Below are 23,421 nucleotides of genomic sequence, written 5' to 3' on the forward strand. Positions count from 1 at the left end.
GAGCACAAAACAGAAGTGAATTCCCATCAATATTCATAGTCCTTGTAGCCTCCAAAGACTCCCTGTGTGATTGTGCTCCATTTAGCTCTAAATCTGTATTCCCATATAGATTTAAACAAGAGAGCTAGGGAAATCTGGAAGTCTTTTGTTCTCAGTCACAGTAATATTTAAATAGTCCACTGGGTATGCAAGTATTGCCGATTCCTTTATTGCTTTGTTATAGTCTACCACAAAAAGATCCACCTTAGGGAAACATAACGCTCTTCTGTTCTTTTTTTTTTTTTTTTTTTCGTTTCTGATTGTAAAAAGTCTTTACCTCTTCCTTTACTAGCTTAGTTATTATTCAATTTTGTTTTTAAAAGGCATATAGTGACAGGCATATATAATTATTTTCAAGGATGAGTTATAGCCTCCATTCCTATCCTTACCCTAGTGTTCTCACACTTACTCAGCAGGTAAACCTGAACTTACCTTGATTCTTCTTATTAAACCCCACAAAAGTTTTGGTATGCCTATAATTATTAAGCGAAAATATATAATGAGTTGTGATTGCTGCCAGCAGTGAATCTGTACAGCTCTGCAGTAAATTTGACCCTTGCCTCCTCGGAGGCAATAATTTGGCTGAGGGGCAGAAGTAGGTTTAAGGCAGAGGGAGAGACTAAGGCAAGTTTTAGAGCAGGAATGAAAGTTTATGAAAAACTTTTAGACTAGGAACGAAAGGATGTAAAGAACACTTGGAAGAAGGCCAAGCAGGGGACTTGAGAGATCCAAGTGCCCTGTTCAGCTCTTGACTTGGGATTTTATATATTGGCATGGTTCCAGGGTTTGCAGGGGTTTTTTTCTCCCCTGATTCTTCCCTTGAAGCAGGCTGTCCACATGCGTAGTAGCCTGCCAGCACTTAGGAGAGGCCACATGCACAGTGTGTTTACTGAAGTTGTGCACATGCTTACTTGAAACATTTCTTCCTTATCAGTCAAGCTTTCCTAGAGGTAGATCATGTACCAGTTAAACTCCACCATTTTACCTCTTAGTGCACATGCTTGAGCCCACTTGCTCAACTCCTGAGATCTTATTGGGAAGCTACTGATCACCAGCTTCAGGTGTTTTCTAGCTATTAGAGACTGCCTTTCCCTGGCTGCAACCAATTAAGATTTTAAAGCGACAGTTTAACAACTGGCTGATTATCACCTGATAGTTGCCTGACATTCCTTGTTGGGGGAGCCATTCTCCTACCCTGCTTATGTTTGCATAACTACCTTCTCTAACATGACGACCATAAGAACAAAGATAAAAACCTTTTAGGGTATATATCAGGTCAATCAGAAGTAAGAGTTCCTCTAAAAATTACATTCTATATATGTACGTTATTTTGAAGTGCATATTCAGCAAACTGTAAACATGCATCCAAGAGGTAAAAATTTGTTCTGCTCCTCTAATGAGAGGAATAGTTATTAAAATTTTGCTTTCTTTCCCTTCATTGTGTAATTATTTTAAAATGTGTATATATACACACAATAATTTTTATTTAAATAGAGTTATTAAACTTTCTAATCCCTCTGGATATTTATAAGCAACATTTTATTTGGAAAATGATATAATACACCATAGTTCAAACTAAAGAAAATTGACTTAAAATTTAGTGGAATAATATAAAGAAGTAATGAGGCTAGATACTAACTGAGGTAATGGAATATACTTAGAGGGGCTTTTTAAAAAAGCTATTTGTGCTATTTGCCTAGAATGCTTTAGGACATTTAAGCCTAACAATATATGGGGGGGGGGGGGGAAGTAAATAAGATAGACATAAATAAAAAATTATCTAATATAATCTTTTCAATATATATTTAAGATTCTGGCTCCAGTTCAGATAAAAGTAAGCATATGTCACCTTGTCTCTCCTGTTGAGTACAATGAATGACTAAAACAGATATATTGAGCAGCTCTCTGAAGACTCCGAAATGTTAAATGGTATCAGGTAGAATGAAATAAGGAAATGAGTACTCAAAGTAAGACCAATTTAAGGGGGAGTTTCTTGTTTTTTGCCTCTGGTATCTCCCACAGTGGAATGAAAAGTATCACAAAGTTCAAAATTCTGGACTGAGTGTAGGCAGAAAGCTGTAAAAGAAGACCTCAATTTCTAGTCTCCAGCAGGAAAAGGAGTCCCTGGGGTCAGTTCCTGGGGAAAGTATAAAAATTTGACTGTTTTGCTTTTTGTTTTTTCCATCCCAGACCCAAGAAAATCTATGGCAGTACTGTCACAGAGGTGATAACAGTAACAGTGGTAGCTGGGCAGGCATTTAAAACCCTGCGGGAATGCAACCCTTCCCTCTGGCAAGACAGGCCGTGGTCCTAAGAATGTGAGGGAACATCCCCATTCTTTCTTTCTCTCTATACCCTGCTACTTAGCTTCAGTGGCAGACACAGTTGTGGAATGTTCACAGCAGAGAGGGAAAACTAAAGCCCTATCCTTCTAGACAGAAGAGCAGAATCAGGGCCTTTCAGAACCAAAAAGTGTCACAAAGACTGTAAAGAGGGGAGAATTCAAGAAAGCAATTCCATAAAGTTGTGTCTGAATTGTGGGTCTCCCCTACGAGCTACATAAGCATGAATATAAGCCTAACGAAAGACTCTGAGAACTGATAGGTAGGCCATCCCCAAGGTCTCAGACTGTGGCTTCTGAATGGCAACACATGGGAGACAGCCAAACAACACTACAAACTCTGAAACTTGAACCCACTTAGAACCATTGCTTACAGAAAGTGGTTTGGTACTTTTAGCTTAAATCTCCAAGTCTATGAACATCTCTCTCTCTCTCTTTTCAATAATCTCCATAAGAATTATATAAGACCCAGACTCTCATAACACAGTATATTAAGTATCCAAAATGCAATCCAAAACTAGTCAGCATAAGTAGAAGCAGGAATCAACAGATGCCAATCCTGTCATGATCCAGATGTTAGAATTAACTGAAAAAAATTTAAAGAAGCTATTATAGTCAAGCTTCAAGAAGTAAAGGTGAGGCCAGACACGGTGGCTCACACCTGTAATCCCAGCACTTTGGGGGGCCGAGGTAGGTGGATCATGAGGTCAGGAGATCAAGACCATCCTGGCTAACATGGTGAAACCCCGTCTCTACCAAAAATATAAAAAATTAGCTGGGCGTGGTGGCGGGCACCTGTAGTCCCAGCTACTCCGGAGGCTGAGGCAGGAGAATGATGTGAACCCAGGAGGTGGAGCTTGCAGTGAGCCGAGATAACCACTGCACTCCAGCATGGAGCGAGACTCCGTTGCAAGAAAAAAAAGAAAAAAGATTGAGGTGTACCTTTTTACGAGCGTTCCTCTGGAGAAACTGGCTTGACCAGTTCAGTGGAGATCTATTACCACAGGTAAGGTCCCTCAAGGCTGGGGTACAAAAACTAAAACAAAAATTTCCTGGAAAGATCCAATAGCAGAGTAAAGAAGACAGAGAGTCAGTGAATTGAAGATAGTTTAGTAGAAATTATCCACTCGGAACAATAAAAAGAAAAATAATTGAAAAAATTAAACAGAAGTTCATGGATCTGTCAGACAACAGCAACTGGGGTAATATGTGTTTGGTTATAGTGCCAGAAGAAAGAAGAAATCAAAATGTAGGGGAAAAAGCAAAGAAATCACGGCTGAAAACGTAACTGAATTTGGTTAAGTACATAAACTTGCAGATTCAAGAAGCTCAGCTAACCTCAACTAAAATAAATGCAAATAAATCTATGCCCAGAAATATCACAATCAAATTTCTGAAAATTAACAACAAAGAAATCTTAAAGCCAGAAATAAATGACATATGATTTATAGGAGACAATGATTTAAATGACAATGGACTTCTCATTAGAAACCATGGAGTCCAAGGGTACTGGGATGATATTTTTAAAGTAAAAGAACTATCAATATTCAGAGAAAACAATATGTAAGAATAAAGGTGAGATAAGCACATTCTCAGATATAGGAGGCCTAAGATAATTTGCTAACAGTATATCTGCTCCAAAAAAATGGTAAAGGAGTATCTTGAGAGAGAAGAAATATGATACTAGAGGGAAAGTGATAACTTTAAGAATGAAAGAACCACAGAAATGGTAACTATCTGTGTAGACAGACTATTTTTCCCCTCTAAGTTCTTTAAAATATACGATGGTTGAAAGCAAAAAATTATAACCTTACCAGTATTAAAAGGTAAGTTTCTCGACATGATAAAGAGGCACTTATGAAAAATCTACAGTTAACATACTCAGTGTTGAGAGACCTAAAGACTTTCCCCCTTAAAATCTAGAACAAGACAAGGATGTCTGCTTTCAACACTGCTATTGAACATTGTATTGGAAGTTTTAGCCAGGGCAATTAGACAAAAAGTAAAAAGCATTCAAATTGGAAAAAAAGAAGTAAAATTATGTCTATTCACAGAACTGACCCTATATAGGGGAAATCCCAAAAGAATCCACAGAAATTACAAGAGCTAATAAATAAATCCCTCAAAGTCACAAAATACAAGATCAACACACAAAAATCAGTTGTTTCTATACACCATCCATGAAAAACCTGAAAAGTAAATTAAGAAAGCAATTCATTTACAATAGCATTTAAAAGAATAAAACACCTAACAATAAATTGAACCAAGGAGGTGAAAGACTTGTACACTGAAAACTGCAAAACATTGCAAAAGGAATAAGTGGAAAGATAACCTATGTTCATCAACTGAAAAACTTAATGTTGTTAAGATTTCAATACTACTCAAAGGAATCTACAGATTAAATGCAATTCCTATCAAAATTTCAGCAGCCTTTTTGTACAGAAATAGAAAAATTGATTCTCAAATTAACATGGAATGTAAATGGTCCATATTACAATGCAAGTGGTACATACACACAATAATTAAAACAGTGCACTATTGACATACATATATAAATATAGAAATGTAGACAAATGGAATAGAACTGAGAGTCCAAAAATAAATCCATGCATGTATTACCAACTGAATTTGACAAGGGTGGAGATTTCTTTCCATTGGGAAAGAATTGTCTCTTCAACAGATGATACTGAAGCAACTGAATGTCTGCATTCAAAACAATGAAGTCATTTGAAGTTACTTGAATGAAATTCTACTCAACATTATATACAAAAATTAATTTAAAATGAATGAAAACCTAAACATGGAGGTAAATCTTCATGAATTTGGAATTGACAATTGATTCTTAGGTATGACAGTAAAAATAAGCAGCAAAAGAAAAACATAGATAAGTTGGACTTCATCAAAATTAGAAAATTTTGTGTCTCAAAGGAAATTATCAAGAAAGTGAGAAGACAACAAACAGAATGAGAGAAAATTTTTGCAAACCATATATCTCGTAATAGCTTATTATCCAGAATATATAAAGAACAACAACTCAACAACAAATAAACAATCCAATCCAAGGATTGGCAAAAGATTTGAATAGGCATTTCTCCAAAGATACATAAATGGTCAACAAACCGGTGAAAAGATGGTCAACATCTTTAGTCATTAGAGAAATGCCAAAACACCACAATGAAATACCATTTCATATCAGCTGGCATGGTTATCATCAAAACAACTGGAAAATAACAAATTTAATATATAAGAAATTTCTACAATTTAATAACAGGACAACACAAATTATTATAATTTTTTTTTTTTTTTTTTTGAGACAGAGTTTTGTTCTTGTTGCCCAGGCTGGAGTGCAATGGCGCAATCTCGGCTCACTGCTACCTCCACCTCCCAGGTTCAAGCAATTCTCCTGCCTCAGCCTCCCAAGTAGCTGGGATTACAGGCACACACCACCACACCCAGCTAATTTTTTGTATTTTTAGTAGAGATGGGGTTTCACCATGTTGACCAGGCTGGTCTTGAACCCCTGACCTCAGGTGATCCATCCACCTCGGCTTCCCAAAGTGCTGGGATTACAGGCGTGAGTCACGGCACCTGGCCCAACAATACAATTTTTTTAAATGGACAAAGGACTTTAGACACTTCTCCAAATAATATATACAAATGGCCATTGAGTATTATGAAAAGATGCTCAAAATCGTTAGTCATAGGAATATGCAAATCAAAACCGCAAAGGGATATTGCCTTATCCTCAGTGAATGGTGATCATTAAAAATACAATTACAAGTATTGGACAAGATGTGGAGAAATCAGAACCTTCATACATTGCTAGTGGAAATGCAAAATTGTGCAGCTGCTTTGACAAACTGTTTAGTCATTCCTGAAAATGTTATACATAAAGTCACCCATATGACTCACAGAGTTTACTCCCAGGTGATTAAATGAAAACATAGGTTCTTACAAAAAGCTATAAACAATGTTTACAGCAATATTTCCTAATAGTCAAAAACTGGAAACAATTCAAATGTTAATCAACTGATTTATACATAAATTTAGAATATCTATACATTGTACATAATTTGGAAATAAAAAGAAATGAATACTGATACATGCTACCGCATAACTGACCCTTGAAAGCATTTTGCTAACTAAAAGGATCAAATCACAAAAGCCGCATATTTTATTGTCCCATTTATTTGAAATTCAGTATAAGCAAATCCACAGAGACCCAAAGTCAATAAAGGTTTGTTTAGGAGTGAGGGTGGGAGTGGGAAGAGGAGATGGGAATTGATTGCTTAAGGCTCTTGGTATGGGGTTTCTTTTACAAAGGATGAAAAGTTTCTAAATATTTATTCTCTTGTTTAAATAAATACTAAATTTTAAAAAAATTTAAAATGCAATTTCAACTTTTATTTTAGATTTAGGGGATACATGTGCAGGTTTGTCACATAGGTATATTGTGTGATGCTGAGGTTTGGAATATGAGTATTTCTGTTACCCAGCTAGTAAGCATAATACCCAATAGTTAGGTTTTCAAACTTTGTCCTCTTCTTTCCCTCTCCATCTAGTAGTCCCTAGTGTCTATTGTTGCCATCTTTATGTCCATGAGTATCTAATGTTTAACTCTCACTATAAGAGAGAACATGCAGTATCTGACTTTCTGTTCCTGCATTAATTCATGATATTGAGTATTTTTTCATATGTTTGTTGGCTGCATGTATGTCTTCTTTTGAGAAGTGTTCACATCCTTTGCCCACTATTTAACAGGGTTTTGTGTTTTGCTTGTTTAATTATTTAAGTTCCTTATAGATTCTGGGTATCAGACCTTTGTTGGATGACTACTTTGTGAATATTTTCTCCCATTCTGTACATTGTGTTTACTCTGTTGATAGTTTCTTTTGCTCTGCAGAAGCTCTTTAGTTTAATTAAGTCTCACATATCAATTTTTGGTTTTGTTGCATTTGCTTTTGAGAACTTAGTTATAAATTATTTCCCAAGCCCAGTGTTCATGATGGTGTTTCCTAGGTTTTCTTCTAGGATTCCTATAGTTTGAAGTCTTACATTTAAATATTTTATCACTCATTTTGAGTTAATTTTTATATATGATAAAATGTAGGGGTCCAATTTCATCCTTCTTTGTATGACTAGTCAGCTGTCTTACCACTATTTATTGAATAGGGATTCCTTTTGCCATTCCTTATTTTTGGTGACTTTGTTGAAGATCAAATAGCTGTAGGTGTGTGACCTTATTTTCTGATTCTGTATTCCGTTTCACTGGTCTATGTGTCTGTTTTTGTACCAGTATCATGCTGTTTTGGTTGCTGTAGCCTTAAAGTATAGTTTGAAGTCGGAAAATGTGATGCATCTGGCTTTGTTGTTTTGCTAAGGATTGCTTTGGCTATTCAAGCACATTTTTGGTTTCATATTAATTTTAGAATAGTTGTTTTTTAATACTGTGAAAAAATAATATTTTTCAGTTTGGTAGGAATAGTGTTGAATCTATAGATTGCTTTGGACAGCATGGCCATTTTCACAATTTTGATTCTTCCAATCCATGAGCATGTAATGCTTTTCAGTTTGTTTGTGCTATTTATGATGTCTTTCAGTAGGGTTTTGTAGTTTTTCTTGCAGAGATCTTTCATCTTCTTAGTTATAGATATATATTCCTAGGTATTTTATTTTTCTGGTGGCTATTGTAGATGGGATGAGTTCTTGATTTGGCTCTCAGCTTGAATATTATTGGTGTATAGAAATGCTACTGATTTTGACATTGGTTTTGTATCCTGAAACTTTACTGAAGTTGTCTATTAGTTCAAGGAACCCTTTGGTGGAGTCTTTAGGGTTTTCTAGGTATAGAACCATATCGTCCATGAAGAAAGATAGTTTGACTTCTTCTTTCCATATTTTGACACCATTTGTTTTTTCTCTTGCCTGATTTTTCCGGCTAGGACTCCCAAAATGTTCTAAAATTAGGTTGTGGTGATAGCTACACAGCTAAGTGAATAATCTTAAAACTTTACATTGGGGGCTGGGCTGGTGGTTCAGGCCTATAATCACAGTGCATTGAGAGGCCAAGGCAGGAGGATCATTTCAGACTGGGAGTTTGAGACTAGCCCGAGAAACATAACAAGACTCCATCTCTACAAAATGTTTTGTTTTTTTTTTAAATAGCCTGCATGGTGGCACATACCTGTAGTCCTAGCTACTTGAGAGGCTGAGGCATGAGGATCACTTAGCCCAGGAATTTGAGGCTGCAGTGACCTTGATCATTCCACTACACTCTAGGCTGTATGACAGAGTGAGGACCTCATCTCTAAAAAAAAAAAAGAACAGAAACAAAACAGAAACATCATTTCTTGCTGAACTGAAATGTTAACTTCTGTTATACACTAAATTCATAAATACTCTAGTGATGGAGTACAGGAAAATGCTACCCAAAAATATGATGCCTTGGAAACAGAAAACAGCAGAAGCAGGAAGACCATTCCCACCTTCCCTATCTCCAGAAACAAAACAACAATGAAAACTTAAATTGTACACTGTAAACGGGCGAGTTTTATGTTAATTATATCTTAATACAACTATTTAAAACAAAACTGTTAGTCTACTCTAAGAATAAACTAAATGAATTCTGTCTCCTGAAAGCTTTAAAACCATCAGCCTCTACATTATGCCCTTTACTTGGAATTTCTAATTCTAGCAAAGCCTGCTTACTTTCAGAATAACCCCAAATTCTAAATTACATAAGTCAAAATTAATGGGTTGTTAATTTTAAAATTAACATAGAATCTTTAATACTGAAGTCACAAAGAGTGAACATGAAAACGGTATTTAACAAAAAAAGTCTTAAGTGATGTTTCAAATGGTCATATCAACATTGTAACCAGACAACAATTATTTTGCAGTAAAAGTGTTCATGTAAAAATTACTTGTGATACAGACTTCCAGGAAGAGAAAAAGTACAAAGAAACCTAGAATACAGAATAAAAGTCTAACATCATGGACCAGTCTTGCCCATTAGAATAGGCACCCAATATATGCAGATGACTGGCTTTGGAGATCAATTTAAGCTCATAAATGACACAGCCTTTCTTTGATTCAACAAGCCACATCAGCATGTATCATTCTTATAGAATGTTAGTGAATGAAAGAAATATCAACCATAAGACGACAATGTTTATAGATTTTTTTTTAAAAAGCCACTTACCCCATTAAAGATTATAGAAACTACAAAATTCAAAGAGCTGGTTTAGAGTAGAATCAAGGGCTCCTGAATACTTGTCTATTTTGTTTCAACCAGTCTCATGTTGCCTAATTTGTTAAGTCCACTGGGTAGAAAACGAATGTAACTAAACCTTAGTATAACTTTAGAATTGACCCTGTCAGCTATTTTTTTCATTGTGTGCAGCTGCTTAAATGGATTGTCTTCAGCAAAAAGCAATGTAAGTAATTGCATAGCATAAAAGTAAATGTTAAATTATAATTAAATTATTCTGCAAGCCTATCACACTAAGTTTATGGCCATTTCATCATACCGCAGCAGTGCACAGAACAACGATTAGAGAGAAAGAAATGTTTTCAATGGAGATCGCAACGTTCTGATAACTTGTCTCCTTGAAGGCATCTCCTAACATTATGTCATTACTTTTCATTTTAGTTTTTCAACTGTCAGCTTTTCTTTCATACATACATTTATTGCAAACCTTTTTCCTTGAGCAGATAGCCAAACACTGGAAGGTTCCAAATTAAATGCCTCTTAGTTTGACTTAACACAGAAAGGTCCTGATTTATTATTCAAGACTTACCAAGTGCTTTTCCTTGCCTCATTTTGCAATCATTTATTAGCTTTTCCTGAGGACTATCCCATGAAGGTCATTTTTTGCGTGTTTAGTTGACAGACCTTAATTGAGAAAATTATTTTGACTGACGTTGGAGAATAAGGTTAGTTCAAAGTCTGGAATAAAAAGCCAAGATCATGTTTAGCACACTTAGTTTCACTTTAGTGCATCCATCTGATCTGTAACATAGAAGCACAACCTATCCATTTTGAAAATCCCTTGTTTTCCCAGATGTTCTCAAAGCAGCAATTTTCCACAGGGGTCATCACTGCTCACACAGTGTCTTTTACTTAATCTGTGTGAATCTCTATAAGATACAAGTACTCTTTAAGTACAAGTCTTAGCAAAATTGTGACAGTCATATCAATTACCTAGAAAGTACTCATGTGGGTGTACACACATTGTACAAGTAAAGGGGAATGATTTATTCAAAATGTATTCTTTCAACAATAATTTGGGGAAGTCTACTGTGTGTCTGATACAATACTAGTTTCTGAGAATACTAATGCAAATAAAACATAGTTCCTGCCTTTAAAAAACTGAAAACCTACAGTAGAAACGAAAGAAAAAAAGAGAAAAATAGCAAGCAGAAAATTTTATGTATATGTATGTATAATACACACACATATACATATGTATACACACACACACCCCCCCCATACACAACAAAAATGAGAAATCTTAGTGACATTAAAATGTCCAGGGTGTTTATGGGACTTCCAATAAAATAATGGCCCAGAAATCGGTGATATGTTTGAGAAGAAAAGGACATATTGGTAACAGCTTTAGATAGGCATATTTTGTGGGTAAAAAGTGTGAGAAGGGAGCAGCTGGCAGTCCATTTCTCTGCATAGGTTTCTTCTCTTCTTACTGTGCACTGAGACTCCAAAAAGGATACAGAATCCAAAAAAAAAAAAAAAAAATGGGCATGCACTAATGAATGTCCACCTGAATGTCAACATAACTAAGAAGATTCTGTCTCATCTTCCATTGTCATCACTGACTGCAGGATAAGCAGTGACTACATCCTTCATAAATGTCAACATAACTAAAAAGATTCTGTCTCATCTTCCATGGTCATCACTGACTGCAGGATAAGCACTGACTACATCCTTCATAATCCCAAATATTATGAAGAAAATGATACAAATAAGTACTAGCAATATAGTATGTATAAACTGCTTAGCACAATGCCAAGCACAGAGTAACTGCTTAATAAATGTTAGCTATTTTTAGTTGTTATTTCTATCTCAACTAATTGTATAAGTACCTCTTTTCAAATGCACTGGTGCTGCCATCTTGATAGAATGAGTAAAGGAGAAATAAAGGAGAAAAACCATGATAACAATATTGGCATTCATGTTTTAATTGGAAAAATAATAAGATAGAATTGATCATTTATTTTGCCATTTTGTGCTATCAATTGTACTAGACATATATATTATTTACTTCTTACAACAATGAGGAAGGTAGGTAGACAACTTCGTTTTACAGCTAAGAAAAGCAAGGGTCAAAGAAATTTAAATAATATTACAAGTCGACATAGCTAGTAAAAGGGGCAACAAAATTGGATAATTTATCCAAAGTCCAATTTGTTTCTACAAAATCTCTTTTCAAATTCAGAAAATGGTAAAACCGTGGTTTAATTCATGCTGTATGCCAGACACTATGTATAATAAAGTATACAGAGGGAACAGTGATACTTCAGATATGGTCCATTGACTTCTGTGGCTAAAAACGCCGAGGGAGATGGCAAAAATGGAGGCAATTGTAAAGCAAAAAACCAAGGTACTGTGGGAGCACATACTAGGAGTTTTAAGCCCCTGGAAAGAGTGATATCAAAGCTGAGACATGAAACATGAGTACAAATTAGCATTGCTAACGTGCAAGGAGCTGAGTGATGTAGGTACAGAGAATAGTCTGCGTGAAGGCTCTGAGACAAAACTGGGAAGCATGAGTTTGAGAGTAAGACTCTTCACCACAGGATGGGACTGTGATGTGGACAGAGGTTCAGGTCACGCAGAGACATTGAGAGTCTCTCAGAATGACCTGAGGATCATGAAAAGCAATGGCTTCATTCCAACTTAGGATATGGAGCCTAGGATACATTTTAAGTAAGAAAGTAATCAGAATTATATTTTAAAAGCAATATTTTTGGCAAAAGAATAAATTAGAAGAAAATTGGCAGTCACATTTTGTTTTCATTAAATTGGCTTCTTAAAAAGCTATTAGGCTTATATAAATAATTAGTAGGTGAACACACCTACAAGTGAGAAACAGGCCGATGTGAAAACTGCTATGACTTATGCCATCTTCGAAGCTAAACAGGCTTGGCCTCGCAAGATGTTCTGGTGAAGCTAACTGTGGAAGGCCATCTGTTTAGTGATCATCGAGGAGGTTTTAAAGAATAAAATGCATTTAGCACTCAGTTGGAATTCTGTGACAGGTTGCTTGCCACGGTTTCTACTTGTAAAGAGAGATTTACAACAGGGAAGGCAGTTCAGGTAGTTGAGACACAGCAATTTACCAAAACATCCTAAAGCTGGTTCTGTTCCAAAACAAGGGAAAATGCCATTTTTTTTGTAATTCAAGACTTTTATTTCTGTTTCCAACTCCTAACCTAACACCTTACCTTTGGCAGATGATTTTGTTTCCTAATTCACAGAGATATAAGAGTAATTCTACCATATGAATCTCTTTAAATTCCCTCTATCACACATAAATATTCTATTCCCTTCTCCTCTCCAGCTATTCATTATGTTTATTACATTTGAAATAGAAAATAATCCTACCTGTTGGCCAGGTCTAATAATCAGTTGCCTTTATTGTCCTTCCAACCCCTCACTTTTGGATTAGGACCCCACTAAACAATTTTCCCCTCTTTTTTCTGTCTTCTGACCCTCCCCTTTTCCCTGATCTCTTTCCAAACCCTATTAATATACTCAGGTCTTATTCATAATAAAAAGAAAAAAAGTTTTCTTTCATAAAGATGGAAATGTTGCCTGGAGTTTTATTTTACAGTACTCATGATTGCACCTGGATCGAGAGAAGACAGGGAAGGCGATGAAGAGGAAGGAAGAAATTTGCTTCCGTGATCTCATATCTTTTTCCTGCTACTCTCTCTTTTGCCTTCCTTCTTTTAAACATCTAAGCTATGGTCTGAAGTCACAATTATCATTGCCCCATGCTCCACCATTCCAACTCATTCCAATGAAACCTAGACTCAAACCTTTTCATAGTTACTTCTCTTGCAAAGATGAGGCATACCCTCCTTCTTGAAACTGTCTGTTTGCATCAAAGTAGATAAATTGGACTTTACTAAAATTAAAAGCTTTTATGGATCAAAGGATACTAACAGAATAAAAAGACAACCCACAGAATAAAAGTAAATATTAGCAAAGCATATATCTGATAAGAAATTAATATCTTGACTATATAAAGAACTCTAACTCAACAACAAAAAACAAAACAAAACAAAATTTAAAAAATGAGCAAAGAACATGGGTAGACATTTCTCTAAAGAAGATAAGCAAATGGCCAATAAGTACATGAAAAGATGCTTGCATCTCTAATCATTAGGGAAATAAAAATCAAAATTATAAGACACTACTTTACAAACATTAGAATGGCAATTACTTAAAAAATAGAAAATAACAAGTGTTGGTGAGTATGTGGAGAAGTTAGAACCCTTGTGCATTGCTGATGAAAATGTACAATAGTGCAGCCACTGTGGAGAACAGTATGACATTTGCTCAAAATATTAAACATATGATTTACCAATTTCACTTCTGGGTATATGTCTAAAAGGACTGAAAGCAGGGGCTTGAAGACATATTTGTACATGCAGTTCGTAACAGCATTATTGGCAATAGCCAAAAGGTGAAAGCAATCCAAGTGTCCATTGATGAATAAAAGGATAAATAAAATGTGATATAAATATACAATATAATATTTTCCAGATCAAAAAAAGGAAATTGTGACACATGCTACAACATGGATGAACCTTGAAGACATTACGTTAAGTGAGATAAGCCAGTCATGAAAAAAAAAAAAGAAAAAGAAACAAAGATTGTTCAATTCTACTTATACAAGGTACCTAGCGTAGTCAAATTAACAGAGACAGGAAGTAGAATGGTGGTGGCCAAGGGCTGGGGAGAGGAAGAAACTGAGAATCATTTGGGAAAATGAAAAGTTGTGGAGATGGATGGCAGTGATGGTTGCACAAAAACGTAAGTGTACTTAACAATATTGAACTGTACACTTAAAATTGGTCAATATAGTAAATTTTATGCTATGTATATATTAGCACAATAAAAATATTTTATTATTTTATTCCATTGTACATGGTATCTTATTTTGTTTTATGGGCTTTTTCCTTTGTAAAAGTAAATACTGATATTTATAAGATCTTATTTTTTATTTTAAATTTTTAAAAATTTTTTGTGGGTACATGATAGGTGTATATAATTATGGGTACATGAGATATTTTGATACAGGCTTTCAATGTGAAATAAGCACATCATGGAAAATGGGGTATCCATCTACTCAAGCATTTATCTACTGAGTTATGTAAACAATCCAATTACATTCTTTAAGTTATTTTAAAATGTGCAATTAAGTTATTACTGACAATAGTCACCCTGTTGTGCTATCAAATAGTAGATCTTCCTCATTCTTTCTATTTATTTTTGGTAACTATTAGCCATCTGCACCTCCCCCACAACCCTCAATAACCTTCCCAGCCTCTGGTAGCCACCCTTCTCCTCTCTATGTCAATTAGTTCAATTGTTTTAATTTTTAGATTCCACATATAAGTGTGACCATGCAATGTTCGTCTTTCTGTGCCTGGCTTATTTCACTTAACATAATGATCTCTAGTTCCATCCATGTTGTTGCAAATGACTGGATCTCATTCACTTTTTATGGCTGAATAGTACTCCATTGTATATACCACATTTTCTTTATCCATTCCTCTGCTGATGGACACTTAGGTTGCTTCCAAATTCTAGCTATTGTAAACAGTGCTGCAACAAACAGGAGTGCAGATATTTGTTAGATACACTGATTTCCTTTCTTTTGGATATATACCCAGCAGTGGGATTGATGTATCATATGGCAGCTCAATTTTTAGCTTTCTGAGGAACCGCCAAACTGTTCTCCATAGAGGGTGCACTAATTTAAATTCCCACCAATAGTGCACAAGGGTTCCCTTTTCTCCACACACTCACCAGCATATGTTATTGCCTGTCTTTGGATATAAGACATTTTAACTGGGGTGGGATAATATCTCATTGTAGTTTTGATGATCAGTGATGTTGAGCACCTTTTCATATGCCTATTTGAAACGTGTATGCCTTCTTTTGAGAAATGTCTGTTCAGATCTTTTGCCCATTTTTAAATGAGATTAATAGATTGTTTCCTATGGAGTTGTTTGAGTTCCTTATATACGCTGGTTATTAGTCCTTTGTCAGATGGGTTATCCGCAAATATTTTCTCCCACTTTGTAGGTTTTCTCTTCATGTTGATTGTATCTTTTGCTGTGGAGAAGCTTTTTAACTTGTTATGGTCCCATTTATCCAGTTTTGCTTTAGTTGCCTGTGCTTGTGGGATATTGCTCAAGAATTTTTTCCCCAGACCTGAAGATTTTCCTCAGTGTTTTCTTGTAGTAGTTTCATAATTGGGGATCTTAGATTTAAGTTTAATTCATTTTTTAAGTTTTTTTTTTTTTCATTATACGTTAAGTTCTGGGGTACATGTGCAGAACGTGCAGGTTTGTTACATAGGTGTACACGTGCCGTGGTGGTTTGCGTCACCCATCAACCCGTCATCCACATCAGGTATTTCTCCTAATACTATCCCTCCCCTAGCTCTCCACCGCTAGACAGGCCCTGGTGTGTGATGTTCCCTTCCCTGTGTCCATGTGTTCTCATTGTTCAACTCCCGCTTATGAGTGAGAATGTGAGGTGTTTGGTTTTCTGTTCCTGTGTTAGTTTGCTGAGAATGGATGAGTCCACATCTTTTGCAGGGACATAGATGAAGCTGGAAACCATCATTCTCTAATTCATTTTGATTTGATTTTTGTATATGGCGAGCGATAAGCATCTAGTTTTATTCTTCTGCACATGGATTTTCAGTTTTGCTAACACCATTTATTGAACAGACTGTCTTTTTCCTACCACCATTTATTGCAGAGACTATATATTCTTGGCATCTTTGTTGAAAATGAGTTCACTGTAGGTGTATGGGCTTGTTTCTGGGTTCTCTATTCTGTTCCATTGGTCTATGTGTCTGTTTTTATAACTATGATATTGGAAGAAAAGTTTCATTAACTTAGCAATGATTGTGAATAAACACAATTTATACCTTTTGCACAATCAGTGGGTGATATTCAAACTAGAGTCTAGCAAAATACTTAGAGTTCCTAGTACTATCTGTGGTGAAAAATAGTTCTAACAACATATATTTTAAGACTAAAATTATATTGTAAAGGCCATAAATGATATTGCAACTACTGTACTTATCTATTACTGAGTTTCTGTCAGCATATTAAGAAAGTGTTTATTGGAAATAACTAGAGTGGAAATAAGTTTTGTTTAGCTGCCCGCATCAGAAGATAAGCAATAGTACCCTAATTTTTCCATGTAACTTTTTGACGACTGTTATTTTATACAGATAAAGAAACAACCCTGTCACCAAAGAAATGATAGTAATGATAACAAAATACCTGGCTTATTTATTTTTTAAAAATATGCAAAAAATGACATATTGCCTAGAAATATATCCACAAGAACTAAACATATAAAGACATGCATAGAAGGATGACCATCAAACTCAACATACTCGGAAGGAATTTGATTGCTGTGCGCAAGCAAAATACTTCCACAAAAAAGTAATGATTTATTATTTCATAATTTATAGTAGAGGTATGTTTATTATTCTTTATCTTTTTGTTTATCACAAATCTTTAATAATAAAAAATGGAATAAAATCCCATGTTTAAATTCTTTTCCTTTGCAATTGTGACCTCTCTTCTTGTTTCTTGGGTCATTAAGGGAAATCTAAAGTCAATCTAAGTCTTTTTCTTTTAGGAAGATCTGCTCTATCCACAAGCTTTTGAAATATTCTTGATATAGTTGATGTTAATTATAATATGTCTAGATGCAAATGTTTTATTTTAACTATAATATGTCTAGATGTAACTGTTTCCTTATTTATCCTATTTGTCATACTAAGAATTTCTTCAATATGATTTATTTATTTTGCTCTAGTTCTGAAAAATTGTGCATGATTATGTATTCAGCAATTTCCTCTCCATCCAGTATCTTCTCCTCTTTTGTATTCTAATATTTAGATTTTGTTGTTTCTAGTACTAAATTTTGCATACCTTAGCTTTTCAAATTTCTCTCTCTTAATTCCTGCTAATTCTTTTCATGAGAGTTGCTTGACATGATATTCTCATTTATTCATTTTCAGGTATAATTATTCATTTTTAATGTTTTAATTATTTTCTTTCTACATCCAAGCTTTCTACTTTGTGTTTCTTTAAAATGGCTTGTATTGCCCTCATTCTATAGTATTAGAGGATAGTGTTTTTATTAATTCTTGATTTGATACTTTAATTAAGTCTGGTTCATCTAGTCTGACTTGCCCATTCTATTGACTCTCCTATTTCATGACTCTGCTCCACAAAAGTCTGACTCCTTTTATCAACACATCTTCCCTGAGCATACCCAGTAGCTCACGGGTAATGTGCATAAGGTAGAGCATGTGCTGCTCCTGGCCTAATTAAATGTGGGAGAGATACACCACGGGGCAGAGGCTGAGGAGCCATAGTCTGCCCCTGACCCAACAGATAGCACTGACTTTCAGGGAACCCTCTGCTATGACACAGTTCTCTCCCAGAGCCTGCCTTCATTGTTTGGTTATTTACAGCTGGGTGAGGGTGGTGGCAGGAGGGGAGGGGATGAGGGCTTGTTCAGAAGCTGGTCTTCCAGTGTGTGAGTCTTAAGCCTCTCTGATGTCACCCTACTGACCTCAGTGGCCCTACACAGTCACAGCTGCTTTTCTATCAAAAATGAGGAGGAAGTGAGCATCTATGCAAGCCAGTGTCGCACTATGAGAAAGGAGCACAATTGAAAACTCTTCCCCTAAGTAGTTTCCATGCTGTGCATGCAAACCTTTTCAGTCCTGCCAGCTATTTCTCTCCATACAAGCACAAAACCACCTCTCTCTGCCCAGTGTTTTCTAACAGTCTTGCTTTAGTTCTTCAGACTCACACTTTTTGTCATTTGATTCCTGTGTCTTGTCTGCGATTGAACTGGGAGAAGGAATAAAGTAATCGGGGGAAAATCTGATAGAAATTCAAACACTGCCAAGCAAGATTACTTGGACATGGCATTGTCTGCATTCAGTTTATTTTGCTAAAACTCACAAATAAGCAATGCAAACAATTCATGCAAGTAGAAAAGGGGGACGCAGCTCCACAAGGCCTCTCTAGTTCCTTGTGGAGGGTACTTGAAGTCTAGTCAGCAAAACAGTGAAGGGGAGTGTCAATTCACCAGAGCAGCCCAGGGCACTGACTTTCACCATTATCTCCAACAACGTTCTACCTATACGTAATAGGTCCCTTGCTATACCTGTGCTGTCTTCCTGTTTCATAGGGCCAGTAGTAATCTGTAGCCTGTGATCTATTTCTCTAGTGGCAGTAACCCTAATTGTTTATTTAATTTTTTACATTTCTGTTTTATTTACCAACCACTCAAGGTCAGAAGTCCTATTCATTATTTCTGTATCTCTAATAGTTTGCATTCTATAGCACTCAGTGAGCACTCATTTTTGTTATTGTTTTGTTGCTTATGAGCAAATGGAGGAGAGTGTAATGAGTTAACACGGTGAGTGTTAAATAGTTGAAATCTCAATTAAAAAATGAGATGTCTGTCTGTGAAGCAGTCACTTCTGAGGTATCAGTCTTCACAGGAATTTTACTTTAGAGTTTGGAAGTAGGGGTGTTATGCAAAGCCAAAGGGACAATCCAGAGGTCATAAGAAACTTAGAAGCATGGGGGAAATCAACATCAGAAAGTATAGACCAGTTGTCTGGGTTCTATACAGAAATTTAAGGGAAAAGCAGAGTCGAGTTTGTTCAGGTCAGTGAAGAGAATTGTAGGACCTCAGTAGACTGACTCTAGGAAACAAACACACACAAAACATTAAAAAAAGTGCCAAAGCAACATCTGAGGTGACCCCAACCTCTCTTTTATGAGGGTTGAGCCTGGGTAACCACTGAGTGGGTAGATCTCTCACCTAAAAAAGGTGAGAGCAGAACCGAAAATATCAAAGTAATTATTGATAAGAAAGTGTGCTTCGATGTATCGCCCTCTTCCCAACCATTGCCACTGTGAGCCTCCAGAGGTTTGAGATGATGAAGCAACAATGTCTCGGGGAGAGGTTAGCACAATTTCTCCCTTAATTGCAAGGTGGATAAGAAAATATTTAATATTTCCCATGTGGTGTTAGAAAGTTTTCCAGTCTGTAAAATTCTATATCTACATTCAAATTTAATGAGGCTATTAACTAAAGTTGCTTCGTGTTTGAGAGTTGTTTATAAAGCACATACAAAAGATAAACTAAATGATGGGTATATACAATCAAGTAAAGGGTCATTACCCTCATTTGAACAACCAATATGCAGCAACTAATGGGGATTTCTCAGTTTAGAAATATTTTTAAAGAGCAGGACTAAATTACTAAGGGAAAAATGAAAAGTTAATTAGTCACTTCTGACTTGTGCTGGACTTGATTGTTATGCAATCTTTTGAGGTCATTTTTAGAAACAAAATATTCATGTGTCCAAGGTGCTAAGCCCATCCGCTTGTTCTTGGGGTTCTAATTAACTTCCATGCTGGTTTGATTAACCCTGGCATTTGCTTTTTCCTAGAAGAAAGCAGCTTCTGTATAAAAGAGCATAACTGACTCACTTTTGGTTAGAAGGCTTGATAATTACAGAATTTTTTGTGTGATAACAATTTTTTTTTGCATGGACTTTGTAATACATGACTTTTGTAACTTATATTGAGTTATTACATAAATGCACATTTTTAAAACTTTCTTCTCAAAAGGCCAAAGGGGAACTTCTACTAAGTTTTTGTGAAAGAAGGCATGAGAAACAACGTAAAATGAGTAATTTCATTTGTTCTCTGCTTGTTATATTTGTAATATTAAAATAACCAACATATTTTATTTTTGGCGTCTACTTGAATAGCCTATGCAACATAGTCACAGTGATTTCTCAATTCCTTAACTTATCTTCAGGGTCCTACCATCTCCATTCCAGCACCTGTTCTAATAGTTCTTCCCTGGAAATTTCATCTAATCATGCTCTTCTGCCAAGACCACCAGATCAACCACTCTACTTTATGACCACGGTGACCATCTTTCCTTACAGCTAGAATGGCATAATTAGTGTTTCTAGTGGTTCTTAGAGTGAGCTGAAGAGGAAAGAAGATCATTCAAAAGGCCATTTTAGTAACAGAAAATAAAATTAATAAACCAAAGTGGTAGTGATGAGAAGGTGAAAGAGGAGAGTAAGAAATATTATATAGAGAGAGCAGACAGAAATTGGTTGAAGAGCAAATGTGGAAATTGGAAGAAATGAGTGTTCTAGTTTTCTACTGCTGCATAACAAATTAACACAAATTTAGTGGCTTAAAACAACATATTTATTATCTCAAAGTTTCTGTAGGTCACAAGTTTGGGCACAGCTTTATTGAGTACTCTGCTCAAGGTTTCACAAAGCTGTAAACAAAATGGTGATTGGGATGTATTCTCATCTGGAAGTTCAACTAGGGAAGTATTCACTTCTAGGCTTCCTCAGGTTGTTGATAGGATTCATTTCTGTTTGGCTGTAAAATTCATGGCAGCTTACTTCTCCAAAGCCAGAAAGGGAGAGAGTATCTGCTATTTCCTGTGTCTTATTTTGGCAAAGGCTTAGAGCCTCTTTTAAATGACTCACATGATTAGGTCAGGCCAATCCAAGATAATCTATCTTTTTATTAACTAAAAATTAACTGACTAAAGACCTTAGTTACATCTAAGCTTTCCCTTCACCTTTGCCATATTCTACTGGTTGTAAGTGAGTTATAAGTTTCACTTGCATGAAAAAGGAGAAGATTACAAAAAGTTGTGCACCTCATGGGGCAGGAATCACAGGCATCATTTTAGAATTCTGCCTATACAGAAAATAAAAAAACCCACAGGTCTAAATACTTATCCTGGCTGAATGAGGACATGGAGGTACCAGTGAAGTAAGACAAAAAATTAACATAAACAGGCTTGGGCGAACAGATGTTTATACTTTCATTAAGATGATAAAAACATAAGAAGAGTTGCCCAGAGGAACTGAAAATAAGATATCACGAAAGGTGGATGTCCTAATTAAATATATTGATTTACCCACAGAGGGTACATATTAAAGTCATCATATTAGTACCTCATTAAAGAACAGAATAAAGAATAGAAAGAAATTTGGGAGCAGGAGGCAGGGAATAGAAATCAGTAAAGAAAATAGTAAAGTAATTAGAGAGTCAAAGTAGATTAAATGTCATGCTGTGTTTGAATAAAAATGACTAAATATAGGAGAAAATTTAAGAAAGTATGCAGATATATAGCATGCAAGCCAGTAGGTTTTAGACTTATGTGTGCTTTTCTCAGGAAAATTTCTTTAAAAAGGTATACAGATTAGGAGTATAGACATAAAACTTTTTGTTCATAGATGACATGATCTATGTATAAAATTCAAAACAACAAAAAACTGGAACTAGTAAGTGATTATAGCAAGGTTGCAGAATACAAGGTTAGTATACAAAAGTAAATTACTTTCCTATAAATCAGTAATGCATAAGTGAAATTCAAAAATAAAAATACAACACCATTTTTATTAGCATGCTAAAAATGAAATACTTAGGTATAAATCTAACATCATATAAACAAAAAATATGTGAGGAAAAACTACAAACTTTGATAAAATAAATCAAGGAAGAGCTAAATAAGTGGAGAGATATTCCATGTTCACAGATAGGAACACTCAGTATTGTCAATATATCAGTTTTTACCAACTTAATCTATAAATTCAGTGCAATATCAATGAAATTCCAGTTGGTTATGATTGAAGAATATCATATAAATATGAGTAAAATGGCTATATTAGTCATTTACAAGCACATTTTCAATGTGTTATGTGTGATTTTTATAATTATTTTATTCTACTCTATTTGCTTTGATCATAGTAACTGAAATTTTACATCTATTGACTCTTAAAGTAAAAATTGTTTGCATTTTGTATGTACTTGTCTATTATTTTCAATTCTCAAGTAACATTCATGATTATTATATTTTAATAAAATATCAGTTGACAGTGGGTTGGGAAATAAAAACTCATCCTTCACCTCACAGATAGTTTCAGAAACACTGCTCCAGAATATAAATAAGGACTTACAGGAGAGGTTAAAAGATGGAGGGAATAGAGAGGTTTAGAGACAGGGAATTAGGTGAAATTGAAAAACGAGGTCAGGAAAGAATAAAGGGAAAGGGAACAGTTGGAAGGGAAGAAGGGTAGAGTCACAAAGCATAACTTTAGAGTTCATTTTCCATCTCATCATTTCCAAGTAATTTCAAGGTTCAAAAATATTTCCATATGTAAGGGACAATATGGGAAGATGATAAAGGAGGCCACTGCTGTTGAAGTTGAAGCTAGTTTGGTAGATGATAGTAGTATGGACAATAAAGTGTCTAAGGAATAATCCCTGCAAATCATAAAAATAAAATAATACATTAAATGAAGAATATAAGGAGAACTTGAAGCTAGCATATGACGCCAAAAATGGGGGAAAAAAGCAACCACCAGATATCATCAACTTCAGGGGAGGAGGGATTGTTAGATGGTGGTTGTAGAATAATGGTGTGGAAGAGGCATCAAGGTATAAGGATGAGGCATCTCCTTACAGCACCTTGACTTGGAGAAGTAGAAAATAATTTACTTCGAGTGGAATGTCATCTTATAGAAATGAAACCTCTGGGAGAAAGTTGTGCTTCCATTTCAGGGAATTGAAGCACCATTAGAAAAAAAGATTCAAGTGGAAGATGTTTGTTCTAGAAGTAATGCTTCCACCTCACACAGGGGAAGTGGGCAAGGAAAAGTCCACAGTTTATAAAG

At 35.4% G+C, this 23,421-nt stretch overlaps 1 long non-coding RNA gene across 13 annotated transcripts in view; it reads right to left on the bottom strand.

The window, feature by feature from the left end:
• Positions 1-23,421, bottom strand: part of LOC105470039 (uncharacterized) — a 223,466-nt gene that overhangs the window by 104,243 nt on the left and 95,802 nt on the right. For 10 of the 13 annotated variants that reach the window (XR_011619784.1, XR_011619782.1, XR_011619785.1 and 7 more), the window contains 2 exons: positions 10,180-10,328; positions 8,565-8,687 (listed from right to left, as the gene is read on the bottom strand). This is a non-coding gene — a long non-coding RNA (uncharacterized lncRNA). The remainder of the gene's footprint in view (positions 1-8,564; positions 8,688-10,179; positions 10,329-23,421) is intronic. The other 3 variants (XR_011619792.1, XR_011619791.1, XR_011619790.1) reach the window with 1 other exon arrangement.

The sequence above is a fragment of the Macaca nemestrina genome, chromosome 2 (genome assembly GCF_043159975.1).
Source record: "Macaca nemestrina isolate mMacNem1 chromosome 2, mMacNem.hap1, whole genome shotgun sequence".
Taxonomy (NCBI): domain Eukaryota; kingdom Metazoa; phylum Chordata; class Mammalia; order Primates; family Cercopithecidae; genus Macaca; species Macaca nemestrina.